The sequence below is a fragment of the Atractosteus spatula genome, chromosome 5 (assembly GCF_055471065.1).
Source record: "Atractosteus spatula isolate fAtrSpa1 chromosome 5, fAtrSpa1.hap1, whole genome shotgun sequence".
In the NCBI taxonomy this organism is placed as follows: domain Eukaryota; kingdom Metazoa; phylum Chordata; class Actinopteri; order Semionotiformes; family Lepisosteidae; genus Atractosteus; species Atractosteus spatula.
In genome coordinates this window covers 15171076-15186921 of record NC_142710.1, presented here as the reverse complement: position 1 = coordinate 15186921, position 15846 = coordinate 15171076, and the positions used below count along the sequence as shown (strand labels likewise).

The 15846-nt window shown below is 39.5% G+C and overlaps 1 long non-coding RNA gene across 1 annotated transcript; it reads left to right on the top strand.

Annotated features, from left to right (window-relative positions):
* The first annotated feature begins 4493 nt into the window (after nucleotides 1-4493).
* On the top strand, nucleotides 4494-9285 carry LOC148834577 (uncharacterized). The gene is made up of 5 exons (XR_016091107.1): nucleotides 4494-5027; nucleotides 6956-7009; nucleotides 7482-7592; nucleotides 8397-8427; nucleotides 8800-9285. It is a non-coding gene; the product is annotated as an uncharacterized LOC148834577 (long non-coding RNA).
* The last annotated feature ends 6561 nt before the right edge of the window (nucleotides 9286-15846 follow it).

The window sequence follows — 15846 nt, the reverse complement described above, 5'->3', positions numbered from 1 at the left end:
GGAGAATGACCTGGCTGGTCTTAGAAGAAAAGTTTCCACTTTTATTCTCCTGATGAACTTTCATCACGTTTCATGGGCTTTATGTTATGGGTCAATGTAATTTAACGTGGTGACGCGTCATCTGATAAGTATGGAAGCAAGTTCTTATACTATACATAAGCAGACAAATCTTTTCTGTAAATTTCAGACTTTGTGCTGATGCTACTGACATTAATTCAATTATCAATAAAGAAAATGTGTGAGTTCCTTACCGGGACTCCCATCAGTGCCCACTCCATGGCTTGACTGACTAGGATCACGAGGTGTGTCTCCACATTTCACCACTCTGTCACTTTGGTAAAGGATTATCTCTGCTGTCTCAGTCTACTGTGATACATTCATTTTGATATCTTCACCTCTGCAGTATGGAGGTTGTGGGTGATTTTACTAACAGCTGTTTTAGGGTTTCCTTGACAGCTCTGATAAAAGTTTGGAAATCTAATTCAAATGTTTTGGTTTGGCGACCCAGTCTTGGTAGTTGGTAACTATACCAGTGGTTACTTTCTTCTTCAGTAAATTTCAAATTGTTTGATTTTGGCCTGTTTCTGTGCAATGATTCTGACTGAGGTTTTCTGACAGTTTCAAATTTGCCCCCTTTTCTTTAGCAGAAAGTTCCTTGGTTTATACTTTGACTTTTGATTAGAGACTCCAAGCACTGACATCAAAGTGAGGTTACTAAGAAGTTCAACTCTTCTATTAGTGTCTAATGATCTAACAGCAAACACTTGGCCAACAAAACACACATTACTGCAGATTGTCGCAATACTTCTGTGCCTGTTAAATAAAGAGATTCAGCATGATCGACTTGTTTCATTCACCCAGAATGTTAGATCTAGACTTTCTTTACTAGATTTCACAGCAAAAGTAACACTTTTTACTGTCCCAATACTTTTGGAGGTCTCTGTAGCTGTCATTTGTAACCTTTCTTATTTATATGTACACAGGTCACGGTTTGATTAGGAAATCCCTATTGCTTTTCATCTATTGAATTATTTAAAAAATATTGTGTCTTAATTTTTGCTGGCTAAGTTTTGAAATATAAATAATAAGTGATGCCATTAACACTCCACTATAGTTCAAAATTTCTTGTCACTATGCGCAGTATGTTTAATTGTTTGCTATGATTGCTAAACAGCCAACATATTTAACATGCTTAGAAAATGCAAGATTGTTTGGCCTGTTTTGGGTAATTTCACAAGAAACAGTCAACATTAAAATATTATAATAATAGTATAGTAAATTTGTAAAAAAAAAATGTTTTTTCCACCCTGCTCTGTACATGGTACAGTAATAAATGGGAACCAATTCTGTTCCTTGTAGCTGTGTGTTCGGCCAGTATCCTACACTTCCTTGAGGCAAGACAAATCCCAGTTTAGTCTCTGGAGACTCAGGGCTCATTGTGCTGTGTCGGCACTTGGGACCTTTTTAAAAGTAGAAAGGAATTCGAGGGCATTTTTATTTTACTATCTGCAGACACTTACCTCTTAGCAAAGAAGGTCATAAGGCATACAGGGGATCTTTATGGCTGCCCAGCCACAGAGGTCCAGAATGACTTTCACGTCAAGTAATCTTCCCACAGCCTTAAATTGCAGGCAGGCAATGCTATAATAGGAGATGGGAGCAGTGAATACTTTCCCAGGAGCCTTGGCTGCTGAGGAGCCCAGGCTGTGGACATGATGGACACCCACACATGGGCTCGAACAGCAGTGTGGTCGGCCATCACTCACGGACACAGAGAGGTGCTGGGAGCAGGTTGCTGCTCACCAGTAAAGCAGGCATTTTTTCTGACGCCCTGGGATTTCACAGGCTGATAGTCACATTCCCCTCATTCCTAGCTCTCCTGTCGCTAGCCAGGGCTCCACTTAGCCCACTTGTCTGCTGCAGTGTCCAGCTTATAGAGCCGCAGGGAGCTGGGACTTCATCTGGCAACATTACAGGTTCTGTCTGATGCAACCTGCAAGGTTTATTTAAGGACAACAACGTCAGTCAATCAAAACAGGCTTTTGACTTTTGGAGGAAGTGCTTGTGGATTTTTACTTCTTTACCTTTACACAAACAACATGCTGTGCTGGCAAAGGGGTGCCATGATTTATATCTAAGCAATTAGCTATTGGGATATTTTTATTTTGCTTCGAACTGCATTCAGTGTCCCTTTCAAGGCACTAGCTATACTATACTGTACATGGAGTACAGGATTTAATTTTACATTGGTATTTCTTGCAACATGCAAATATGCCATGATTAGATGTCCTTTTTTCTCAGTAATCCAATATTTCTCTCTTCCTGAAGTCATTCCAAACTCTGCCTAAAATATATGATATACTTGCTTGAAATGTCAGGGTAAACAGTCATGTCTGCTGTCCTGTGTGTTGCAGTTAGGAGTTTCCTAAAACGAAGGACAAAACATTAGTCCTGTTTACATGCTGTTAAGTGTTTTACTAACAGTTTTATTTAAGAACACGTTATCAAGTGATATGGTAAATTGATAGCAGGAGCATGTTGCTAGAAAGACTCTTAGGCACAAACAATCACACACAAACATCAGAGCCCAAGAAATTCAAGAATCTGGAAATGGCTGCTGGGACTAAACAAGCCTGATCGTTTTACCAACACAAATGTTGTCATGTTGCTGTCAAACCTTTCTTCACAGTTTCTTGGCAGTGAGAGAGGAACACGGATATATTTCAGGCAACAAAACAGGAGCCGATTAACAAAGCAAAGTACTGTATGTGCAATCATCCAATGATTTAAATAAATAACTAAAAGTAGCTATTGTTGTCTCACAATTGGCACTTCATTGCTAAACATAGTTAAATGTGTCTAAGTGCCGTCGAAAGTTTCCACTTGCTGTCACAATAGAGCTTTAGAAACAGAAAGAGTGTTCGGATTCTTCATGATCACACCCCTGCCTATCTCTCATGCCACACTTGTGAATCAAAGTGGGTCCAGTCTGGTGCAGTGCCACCAGGGCACCACAAACAGCCCAGCTATGTTGCCACTGTGTCATTGTCAGAGCGCGCAGTCAGACACAAACTCAGGACAAGACAGTCTCTCATGATGAAACTGCTCAAATTTAAGAGCAGACCTTCGGAAAACATGAGGACCTGTACAAGTATCTTTATTCTTTAAGCCCACGCCTTGAATAATGTAACATCATTGCCAACGTGTCAGAGCCTGTTTCTCGGTAAAAATTGAAATTGAAGTTCCACAGCGGTCCCAATGAGAGGACTAAATCTTTACTAGCAAGCAGTCCCAGCCTCAAAAGAGTACACCAGGGCACTGCAAACAGCCCAGCTATGTTGCCACCGTGTCATTGTCAGAACGCGCCCCCCTCTCAACTCCAGACGCCGCGCCTGAAATAGCCATGAGGCAGGACAAGTAAGCCTTCGCTGGGAGCGGCATGACAATGCAGCGTTGTGAGCAGTGATAAAATGAAGGTTCGAGGGGCCAAACGGACAATGACAGCTATCAATCAGACAAACGCTGACAGTTATGAAGCTGGTACCATATTTCAGGACAAGTGGTGCTTTGAGCTACCTTGGAGCTTTTCCATATACAAAAGGGAATATGAAGTGTTTCTAACATGCATTCAAGCCAGGAGTCCAAGTAGTAGACACCAAGTAGTGTCCATTGCTTGCCTTGCCATCTCTCTATATACCGAGTCATGCTTTTATTAGGATTTCACTGTATCTTTCCTTGTTCCCTATTTCAAACCACAGTAAAACTCGACAAGGGACAGTATCAGTCTCTTTTCAATAAGGTTGGCGATAGTATTGCATAGAAATGTCTGATCCTTGCACCGTTTCATTGGGACAGATAATCCCACTTGACTTGTGACACCGGCCTGTTTGGGGAACAGGCAGTGTTTGGGTGGGAGGCCTCCAGCTGAGTAGCAGCTACAATGAAAAGGGCAGGCAGGCAGAGATGTGAACACAACTATCAAAACAACAGCAAGACGGACTGCAGCAAGGCAGGATGGCCCGTGCATCTGAGGGCTTTCATTTCAACCCCACTCTTGACAGGATCAACCAGCCGGTAACAGGAGCAGTTTAACAGCCTCTCCCCGCTCTTCATGAGCTGCTGCATTAAAGAGACCTGGAGCACCTGCAGACACACGGGCCCTCCCAGCGCAAGACTGGACGTCAGAAATACTGGAGTCAGGTTAGCTGTGTGTGTGGGAGATCCTATTCCCCAAGTCCGGGTAGCTTAACTACTTACAGGTTTGAATTATGGCAGTCAGACACGAACTCAGGACTTAAAGACAAATTTAAGAGCAGATGTTCGGAAAACATGAGGACCTGTACAAGTCCGAGCAAGTAGTATATTTATTCTTTAAGCCCACGCCTTGAATAATGTAACATCATTGCCAACGTGTCAGAGCCTGTTTCTCAGTGAAATTGAAATTGAAGTTCCACAGAGGTCCCAATGAGAGGACTAAATCTTTACTAGCAAGCAGTCCCAGCCTCAAAAGAGTACGCTGCAGCCAGTACCTTCTGCCCAGTCTCTTAGAGGGATTGTAACTGCAGCAGTGAGAAGTGAGAAGAGGACTAGTTACTAATTGACATATGGTTTGACCAATATTATGAATACGTCAGCTTACATAATACACACTTTGAAAAAAAATACTTTAGGATAAGGATCTTTTTAAATGTCAGTTTAACATTACACCTGACACTGAAAAGACTGCCTGCGTGAGAGATGATGAATTTGATTTCTCAAGAAACTTGAATGTACTGTAGTTTTGCATTAAGGTGTCCACTGTCCTTGTGAACAATAATGGTATCAGTGTCACGTCTTATTTACAGTTTCTCTTTCAAGAAGGAACAGACACAGGATGTGGCTGTGTTTCTCTAAACGGGCTAACATGTGACTTGTTTTTTTTTCATTCTTGTAAGAAAGGCAAAAATAATGTGCCAAGAATTCAGAACAAAACAAAATGGTTCAGTCTCTTAGAGTGCTTTCTGCTTTTACTGTGGTCCTACTGACAGGTACGTATGTTCCTTTAATTAACTTCTTAGTTGCTTCTGCATACAGTATGTGCATTGTAAAGTAGTCGTGTGTACAAGTGTTTTAAAACAAACTGAGAAGTTGTTTCCTTGAGCTCAGAAAGCAAACGTGCAGTATTTCTTCCTCAGTGATTGCTGGGGGTTGTATGATTTCAAACACTCAGCAGGAGGGTGGAGACCTAACTAGAACTAGAAAGAGAGTGTTAAAATGTGACAGCTTTGAAATTATTTTTATAGTTTTACATTTTACATGTTTGATCTCTGTTTTCTGTCATAAAACATAATGATTCCTTTCTGAAAGCTTCTAGAAACTATAAACTGATGGTGGTTTTGTGTTTTTGGATTTAACTTCACTTTTTACACTGTTTATTTTTTATTAATGCATACTGATGCAAACATAATCACTCCATTAATAGATTACTTTCAGTGTGATTCAGCTCACTGATAGGCTTCCAGACTGGTTTTGTCATTGTGCAGGAGATGTCACCTTGTGGAATGAGGAATAATAGTGGAGATTGTTGCTGAAAGAGTTTGTGCTCCCTGTCGTGGTGTTATGCTGTTATGCATCTGGTATCCCGACATGACAAACTGAGAGCGAGGAGCCTGGAAGACATTGACCCACAACTGTGTCTGTGTCTCGTGCAGGGAGGAAAGGCAGTGCTTCTGGTGACCACTCTGTCAGAAGTAGCACTGCATAAAAAGAATATGCTTGTGAAAGGTGTTCAGTAACACTGGCTCTTTACAAATTATACATCCAGGTGAGGGTCTTTTTGGTAACAGGCTGAGCAGGGCAGACCAGACCTGCCTTTCCACAGCAACTCCTGTGGGACTTCCAGGTGTTCGCAGTTATAATCCCTCCAGCACGTCCTGGATCTATCCCGGGTCTTGTACCAGTGGGCCGTGCAAACATTTATTAAACAACTGTAGCACTCTAAAAACATTAGTTATGTCTTAGGTTGGGTCAAAACATCTTTAATTCTGACTAAATTCAGACCTATGGCTTAGAGGTCGCAAAACCACTGAGGGGCTCAGTTGGCTTTGCAATACAAAGTCTCAAAGATATCAATGCCATCTGCTCATACTACTGCTGTGGAGTTTAAAGGGTTTAATAAGGATTAACTGGAAAGTACCTTCCTTCTGTTGAGAAATTAAGACTTAAAGATGAAAAATCATAGATTAAAGATCCCACGGCACTGTTCTGCTCTGCTTTTCTCCAGTCTGCCTCTCGAAAGTTCACCCTTAATTCAGCTAGTGAATCAATTTCTCACTCCTCCAACTGGTTGAATGTTCAGTGGGGCTGCTGGTGCAGAGTAGCTGATGTGTGCCACCTAGCAATTCAGTCAAGTCTTGCACGAAGTGGGTCCTCTTCTATCTCTAAATTCTATTCTAACACTTTAGAATCCTCTGCAATTAATGGTGATATACAAATGTAAAGAATTGGGACTGAAAATGTATTGGGCTCTTAAAAAAGTGTCCATTTTAATGGGATTAATGTTTCTCAAAACGATAGTTCTTTGAGAGCTGGTTGCCACAAATATTAAAGTTGTTTTTCTTTGCTTTGAAGATGCTATTTGTAGATAAGCCTTTCTTTTTTAAAAAAAAGTATGTCATATCAACTGTTGCAGTCTTCCTGTAGTGTAATAGCGTCCGCCCGATAAGGTGAGATAAGCAGTGCTTGTTTTTAGACTGATAGTTAAATCAGAAATATATTTTGCTTTTTGTGCTGCACTTCATGAAGTCTTCTTTCCAGATATTGGCTCTGTTGCAACCTGAACTGAAATGGACATCATTCTCTAGTTAAAAGTGTAATAACAGCTGTAGCTGATTGGTGTCAATGCACCTCTCCTTTAAAAATTAGACATCATTTTCAAGAAGTAGTAGAATACAATCCATGTAACTTTATTTTGCAGATGTTTTGGTGGTAGAAGTCCATGCAAATGGATTAAAGAACCCTGACGAACCAGGTAAAGCAAATTCATATAAAGACAGCACAGCCCTGTCCATGTACAGTAGTGTAATGGGAACAATTACATGGTCAAAACATTAATTGTACTTGACGATGTTATATGAGACACAAGGCTGTTTTTTTTTACTTAATGGTAACTGTAGACCTGTTATTGATTAATTTCACTTTAATACAAGTGCATGGTAGCATTATTGAACTTCCCTGGATAGCTGTGATGAGAGGGTTTTGTATTGATTTATCCTGAACTTCCCTTTGATGTGTAGTCTAATTCTATGAGTAAAGTACTGGCAAACTTTTTATTTATTTCTATTTGCAATTCAGAAAGTTTGAAAATTGGTGGGGTTTTTGGTATTTTGTTTGTAGCTAAGCCAATTATTTTGCCATTCCTGAATATTCACATTAACCTCGTATCAAAATACAAAACATGCAACAATACACTTGTTATTGTCTTCTCGTCTTCTGCTTTACAGAGATCAAGTATGCGGTCATTGGAGCTGGAATAGGTGCATTTTTAGCTTTGTGCTTCGTTATAATAAAACTGTACATGATTAAGAAACACATGTTGGATAATGATCTCTCAGGTAAGAGATGGCTGAGGGATACAATTGATATTTATGTTTTTACTTTCAGAAGCGTGCCTGTATTACTGAAAGTGTTTTAGCTTTAAGAATATGTCAGTAACAGCCTGTTCATGCTGCTATTGTGTTAGAAATCATAAGATCCCTGCAACCTAAAGTTTACATTGAAATGGTGTGATAAAAGAGCTACATTTGAATATGTTGGATAAGAATAAAATAGAAAACTAAACTGTAAAAAGGTCAGGATTGGACTTGCGCTAGTAGCAGACAGGAAAGTGTAGTAAAACAGACTTATGCAGTGTTTGTGAACCTTTTACAGACTTGCAATAGCAAAGTAATGGCACTGCAGTCTTTCACTGCAGATGTGTCCTGCACTATATCCACCTCATTGTATGTGTCAGTAGTGGGATATATGATGTAACTCAATTGATATATTAAATCTGTTGAGCTGCTGCTCTTTAGAATTTTTTTTTGGTTTTCTGATGTTAATTCTGTCAAATCTGGAATCGCCTATTGATTATTATTTTGTCTTAACTCTGCCACTCCTGTGTTAGCAAATACTGAGGAACTGTACATGCACTCCTTCAACACCTCTGCCTGTCAAAGGCAGCTTGACCTGCTGCAACCTCCTCAGTGCTTTAGGAATGAGTACTGTTGGGAGCATCTGAGCGCTCCTCAGGGAGGAAATTAGATTAATTACTTTATTTCCTCATATACTTGAAAGTACAGAGATGAAAAGAAACTTGTGACTTATTTTTATTTGACAGTGCACTGCATATTTATCAAGATGCATCCTTTCTGTTGTAGATTACGATTCTGGGAAAAGACCATCATTAAGGTACGTTGCACCAGAATACAAATACAAAAATATACATTTTCATTTACAGAAAACAGTGAATTTTAAACAGAGCAGCTCAGCTCAGAAATGGATTATCAAAATATCAACAAACATCTGGAAAATAAAAAATACTGAAATCTAAAGCCATAACAAAATCTTTCGTACTGTTTTCAAATGAATTCTAACACACTCTATGCTCGATGCAATGATTTTACCTTCTGCTCCTCAACAAACAAACCTCAAAACATCTAAACCTGAGCATTTTGCTATTCTTCAAAAGAAAAGCAGACCTTGAAAAAATTTTACAGCCCATTTTAGCCGAGGATGTGTGGGACACATTTACTGACATCAGAATGTTTGATTTTGTTTCAGGAATGAATGAACTGAAGGAGCAGCTCAAGAGGCCAGAACATTTATCTGCAAGAATGACATCAGACAGAGAAAGGGCTTTTGTAAAAAAGAAAATCTTTTTTATATTTTGTTTACCTTTGTTTGTTTATCTGTTTTTGTATTATTTTACTAGGTAATACTTTAGTTTTTAACAGAAAAACACAACTAGACAAATACAGTTTATTTTTAAAAGAAGGAGAATAACAGTTTGCATTTACTTGTAGTTTTAATATATTTTTTTAACTGAACAGTGTTAATTAATTTAGAAAAATAAACTGTAAAAAGGTCAGGATTGACCTAGTAGCAGATAGGAAAGTTATGCAGTGTTTGTGAACCTTTTACAGATTTGCAATAGCAAAGTAATGGCACTGCAGTCTTTCACTGTAGATGTGTCCTGCACTATATCCACCTCATTGTACATGTGTCAGTAGTGGGATATATGATGTAACTCAATAAACAAAATCCAAATACTTGCTTCTGTACTGAGTTGAGAACACTACTGCACAATGATAAAACCCTTGTTTAGATAATAAAATACCATTTCATGGAATGATGATTATATTCTGATGATGATTTACCTCTTGTGAAGCAGCAAGGATAGCAGTCCAAATCACTTAATGCACCTGGAGTTCTTCAGATTAACCACCTCCGGCTGCGCAGGAGCACAGTGAATAAGTGAACTGAATTGGGCCATTTTCTGCTACTTTGCGCAGTACAAAAATGATCCCTGAAATATTTGCCTGAAGCCTGAGGAAGGCTCTACAGCCGAAATGTTGTGTTTCTTTTCTTCTCTTTTCAGCATGGACTAAACTTTTACTTGTTCCTTTGCACCTACAGTACGCATGCTGATGCAGCTACCTACAGTACTTGAACTATCTGAAATATTTGGCCCACCTCAGCAAGAGAAGCCCACATTCATACTGCTACATAACACTGAAACGCCATGAACTCACCACCTGGCAGTGTGCCATTAGCTCACTGGCACACTCCGTTATTAAACTGATCCACACCTCCCTCAACGGCAATACTGTGAGCATCACCAATGCCTCAATCAATGAATTAATGAAGAAAACCTACAATACAGCACTGTAAGCTGTAGTCTTACAGTCTACAGAAGATATCCACTCTGGCACAATATCTGGTAAAAAGAAAGTTCCTAAACCAACAGCAAAACCTGATCCAGTAGACTGAGTTGCCACACCATGAAGACGGAGATTGACCAACATTGACAGACATGGAAGTTGAAAGAGGAGAGTGTGTAGGTAGAACAAGCAGTGGGACTCACTTTCACTAGGCCTCCTGCTTTAATGTATCCTGTCAGTAAAGCTTTTTGTGATTGAATTACATGAATGACCCTCTTTGACATTCTTCTGTTTTAAATAATGACTAACTAAACAGACAGCTTTCTAGGAATGATCAGATAGTGTTGAGTTTAAAGCACATTCCATTGGCTGGTAAATCTCTTAAAACAAGCTGTTTCATTCAGGCGGCAACTTTTCATGGTACTGAATGACAGAAATGGGGGTGTGAATATTGCACTGGAGTTTAGGATCAAAGGAATTGCGAAAGTTGCTTTTGGCACATCTAGCTCTTTGAAATGCTTTGGACATGAGACAGCGGGGCTCTTTGCTGCAAATTGCCCTGAAAAGGAAACATGGAACCCAGACAAGCAAGGGAGGGAGAATCAACAGGGGTACGTCAGAGGGAGAGGGGAGATCGAACAGCTACATCCCTCCACTAGCTGAGAAGCACTGGCAGATATTGGTACAAATAGTGAGGAAAGCGGAGAACTGGAAGAGTCGGGTGTTGGTTATAGGACTACAAAAACTGAAGGAAGGTGGTTGGCATATTCTTAATGTCGGTGAGGTAGATATAAGACCCTTTCTTGAAATTCAGACAATGGGTGAAAACACTGCATTTCAATTTATTATTGTGTATGCTCCCACTGAAAGCAGAGGAAAAAGTAATGCCTACACAAGATTCCTTTACAAGACGTTTTATAGTAGTGTAAGCCTGAGGAAGTGTTGATGTTATATGGGGATTTGAATTGTCCAGTTAATCACTGCAGTCATAAACTTCATTTAGATCATTGCCCACAATATATCAGTAAGGTTGGAAGGATTATAAAATGTTTTCAGCTAGTCACTGAGGAAAATCACATAGGATGATGTTTTTGTGCTGTAGCTTTTCTTTCGATTGTGTTACGTTTGCAATCTGAATCGCAACCTGAATCTGTTTTAGTCTTCCAGCAGGAAGCTGCTGTCTGTCCTGGGGGGAGTGAAGGGCGGCTGACGGAACCAGATGTTTCCTTGGTAACCCTAAAGCCCCATGTCCTAGGAGCTTTAAGTGCTAGTTGAGCGGGGAGCACATCATGGCGTCTCCGGATACCAGATATTTCCACTTTGGCTCTTCACTCCAGTTTAGGTTTTGCCCTCTCTTAAGTAGTTAAACGCATTCAAGTTCAGCTGGGGATGTGTTACACTTTTTTCAAACACCACTTGCTACAATGTCACAAAGAGCTTCACTGAATCCATGAGACATTCGGGCAGCAAAGGTCCAAGAGGCCTAACAAGCTGTGAGCTCCAGCCCAACAGACAGAGTGATTGGGAGGCTGAATCAGAGAGGGGGAGGAGATGTGTTAGGCAGGGACAGACTCGGACAGTGGTTTGAAAATTCTGGTCAAGAAGCAAGAGCACCACCTTCTGGTCCACTAGCATTTCTTGCAGCAACATGGTGTCTCCCATCCCAGTACTAATCAGGCCCAGCCTTGCTGAACTTCTGAGACCTGACAAGATCAGCCTGCAAGTTAACACAGCACAAAAGTGTTTAGGGACATGATATTTAAGTCTGACAATGTAATATGCTTCTTGTTTGAATGGTATTAGTTGATGTTCTTCTTGAGCTCTATCTATCTACCTTTATTATATTTATGTAGGTCTTTCAGATTTAATATTGAAGAAAGTGATAAAATCTACGGATCTATTTTTCCACAGAGCTGAGCTGACACTATTTTAAAATTAACGCAAAGTAAGTTGTGTTTCTAACCCAACTTGTATTTGTATATCCTGTGAATATGGGATACTAATGCACCCATTAGTGCTGACATGTATGATTGATAAAATCATCAAGTGTATTGCAAAAAGAAATACTTCTGTGTCACTTAGCAGTTTTGATTTCAAACTCTTCATACATTTTTAAAAAGATGAGTAATCAATCGATATGTTTAGTTACAGATGGACTTCTAGCAGTCAAAATGGATCAATATCCTGAATTTCCTGATGTCCATTTCCTTAGAAATCTATCTTTATATAGGCTGAGCCTTTCTATATCAGCTTTGTAAAGAAAACAGGAAATCTATTTTTCTCCATTACACTCTGTGCCATTGAAACCACAGAATATCTTTATCTGCTTCACAAAATGATAACATCAGTCACATAGTTTTTCTGTACCCAGTAATACTGCCTGTTTTATTTGATATAAAGACAATATACCAGTGGGATTACATACAAATCCATTAGTGTAACTACTTTTTACTTTAAAAAAAACCCTATTTCAGATGAGTGGAGGATGTGAGTGAGACATACATGCAGCAATCATTAAAAGCAGTGTCTGACCCTCCTGAACTATTTCTACACTTCAGTAAACAGACACTCCTGGGTCTATAAATCAAAAAGTCTTCAAACCCAGTCCTTCTGTACATGGACAAAGGTCAGAAGAAGAAGAAGTATGTCTGTTACCTTTATTATCTTCTGTAAGTTTCAGCAGCTCATTATTAACATTTAAATAATTAATTTCACTCTGTCCAGTAAAACCATAAACCTCCTATACTGAAGGTGCCCAGGACAGATACTGTTGACAGGCTACAGTGTTGCCATAATAGCCTGACCTTATCAGATCTCCTAAGCTAGAGGCTATAAAGCATTGGGCCTGGTCAGTACTGGGATGGGAAGCCTCTAAGAAAAAACATATTGCTTCTGTCAATGGTGTTGGTGGACCAGTAGGTGATGCTGTTTCCTCTGGAGCAGAATTTCCAATGGTGACCAGATACACTGTGCTGTATGAGGAGATGAAGTGTTATATTTACTTCTTGGCCACCAAAAAACACTCTGGTCTCTGGTTTCTCTAAAGTTCCACCTTAATTCAATTGCTAAACAGTATCTCCCTTGTTCACCTCATGAACAAAATGAATGAGTGGGTTAGTGCCCCCCTCCAAATTTGAATTTTAGAATCCTGTAAAAAGAAATGTGATATACAAATGCAAGTAATTATTCTATTCTTATCATCAATTACTATAAATAAATAGAGTACAGGAAAATTCTTTTAAGGAGCAACAACAGTAATGGGCACACAGAGTAGATAATAGGGTGTACAGTATTTAGAAATTAAGAAGATTTATGATCAAGTTTCTCATAAAAGATTTATTCTTAAACTATAGGGGCTTGGCATTCAGGGAAGTTTGTGCATTTGGATGGAGAATTGGTTAATAAACAAAGAGTACAGATAAGGGGTTGGTTCAGATTGGGATAATGTACTGTAGTTGAGTGATGTACTGTACTGTAGCATGGGGTTTTGTACTAGGACCACTGCTATTCCTATTTGGCATCTAAGATTTAAATTCTGGTTTAGTTAGAAGACTACCAAACGTGGAAGGCTTGCAGATGATGCCGCATAAGAGGATTAACAAACACGGTGGAAGCATCACATGAATTTCAAAAATATTTTGATCAAATTCAAAACTGGGAAAACACCTGGCAAATTATATTAAAGTTGACAAGTGTAGGGTTTTGTTCGTAGGTATAAAAAACATAAACTAAAAATACAAAATGGCAGAATTAAACAAAAAGACGCATTGAAAATGAAAAACATCAAACAAGGGTCACAAGTGAAAATTATGTAAAAGTGCATTTAAAACTGAGAGCAGGAAGCACATCCTTACCCTAAGGGTAGTGGGTGTCTGGAATTAGATGCCCAGTCTTGAGGTTGGAGCTGTTACTTTGTCTTTCTTCAAGAAACAATGAGAAGTCCTTGGATCAATTAGCTACCACCTATCAATGAGGCCAGATGGGCTGAAACCTCCTTTCATTTGTATCCTCTCTTATATTATGGTTTAGTTCAGAAAGCTACATTACAGGTATAAATACATACTTAGTACTTTTATTTCCCAGGTTTGTGAGTGAATTTTCCTCTCTCTGTCTGTGAGGTTTCCGATGAAGAAACCCGAAAAGGCTTGCCCTTCTTTGAAACGCAGCTGTCCTAATCAAGCAAACGCTTTTTGAAACCTGCCCTCTTTTCCAGAAGCCAATCAAGTTAAACAGCGCTGTGTTATGAATACACACGGGGGATAAGAATGAAGATGAACCATTCTACTCACTGCGCCTTGCAAATTAAACCTGACACAAGTGCTGGAACTCCATCACCGATAAACCTGACTGGTATTTCAGATTGAGCTATATTTAGACTCATATATTTAAGGTGAAAGGCAGGAGAGGGAATCTGAAGCATAAACCCTGCAGTACATTCGTGCCGGATCCTTCAGCAAACCAAGACTGGTAAGCATCAAGCCTTTTGTGCATCCAACAGCACAATTAGAAACAAATTGACTGAGAATAATTTGTCTAATGGCAGAGCCAATAAACAAGTAAACTGAGCAAGTGATTTAATGTATCAGCACTGGCTGTTGCCTTACAAATGGCCCAAGTGCCTTTTATGAGTGCTTAGTAGACCCAGGGGGATGGACGTCTAGAACAGAAACAAAAACACGTTTCTTTTGATTTCCCCAGGTTATCAACCTCACAATATACTGTACAGACTGAAATATTTTCAGAACCTGGCTCCTGCTCAGCTACAGGTCCTGCCTCTGGAAATGACCTTTGGAACTGGCCACAAGCACTGCTGATGAGCACTGAAAGCAAGGAATGAGCGGAGGCCATTAGGTCACTCAGTCCGCTGTCAGGGGGCAGAGGGCGAGACAACAGCTGTCTGAGAGCTGCTGGGATTGTGTGTGGGATTGCCTGGAAACATCTCTTTCCTCAGAGCAGCTGCCTGATTTCCCACAATTGCTTTCCTGCTGATCGATTGATCAGCTATTACTTAATCATCGGTATGTAGTGAAAAAGAAGAAACTTTGCCCCGGGACTGGGAGATGCTGCATTTGAGTTCAGCAAGAATACATTATGCATTCAACAACACCATTTAATGACTGGTTAATGCTTAAAAAATTAAAACTTGTTAGAACTCAGTATACAGCAAGAATTGTGAACTCAAAAGGTGCTCTCAGACATTACAGTCCATGTGGAACTTAATTTGTAACTCATTTACAGATAAATTTGAGTGTCAAATGAGAGATGCAATATGTTTTAACAGTGTCATAAAAATGTAGGCAGGAATTAAAAACTGGAATGAAGCTGCCAAAGGGAAATTCAACTATGGTATTCCGACCGTCCCTTTCTGCTCACACAGAGCTCAGTCCGTCCACCAGGTGGCAGTGTCCTTTCCTTCCCTACCTGTGGAGCTTTTGTTAGGGTATCAGCTGAAACAGGGGACCAGAACTGCAGCTGCACACACCCCATGGTCAGTCTCAGCAGCAGCGAACTGGAAAAACACACATGAAATAAACACTGAGCCAAACACAGATTCAGGTCTGAGTACTGGTAGTCACCATTCAGTTATCTATGTTAAGGCATAAATGTAGTTTGTTAAACTGTATTATAAGATCATTACAAACAAATGATAAAAGGGTTTTATCATTGTCAGGAGACGTGTTACAGCACTTGCTCTTAAAGGTTAAAAATGTCATAATAAAACGTGTGGGAAAACAACAAGAAAAGTGGAATGTACTGTAATAAAAGCTTTAATAGATTCATAATGATGTACAAATCAAACATTATTTATTCAGATTTCTGGAGGCAAAGGAAAAGGAAAACAGGTAAGTACAAGTCTAAAGTTCTTTCAAATCTTGGAAACATATTTGCATACAACAGGGATATTCTTTTTTTCTTTTTTAGACTTGTAAGTCATCTATTTTTTCAA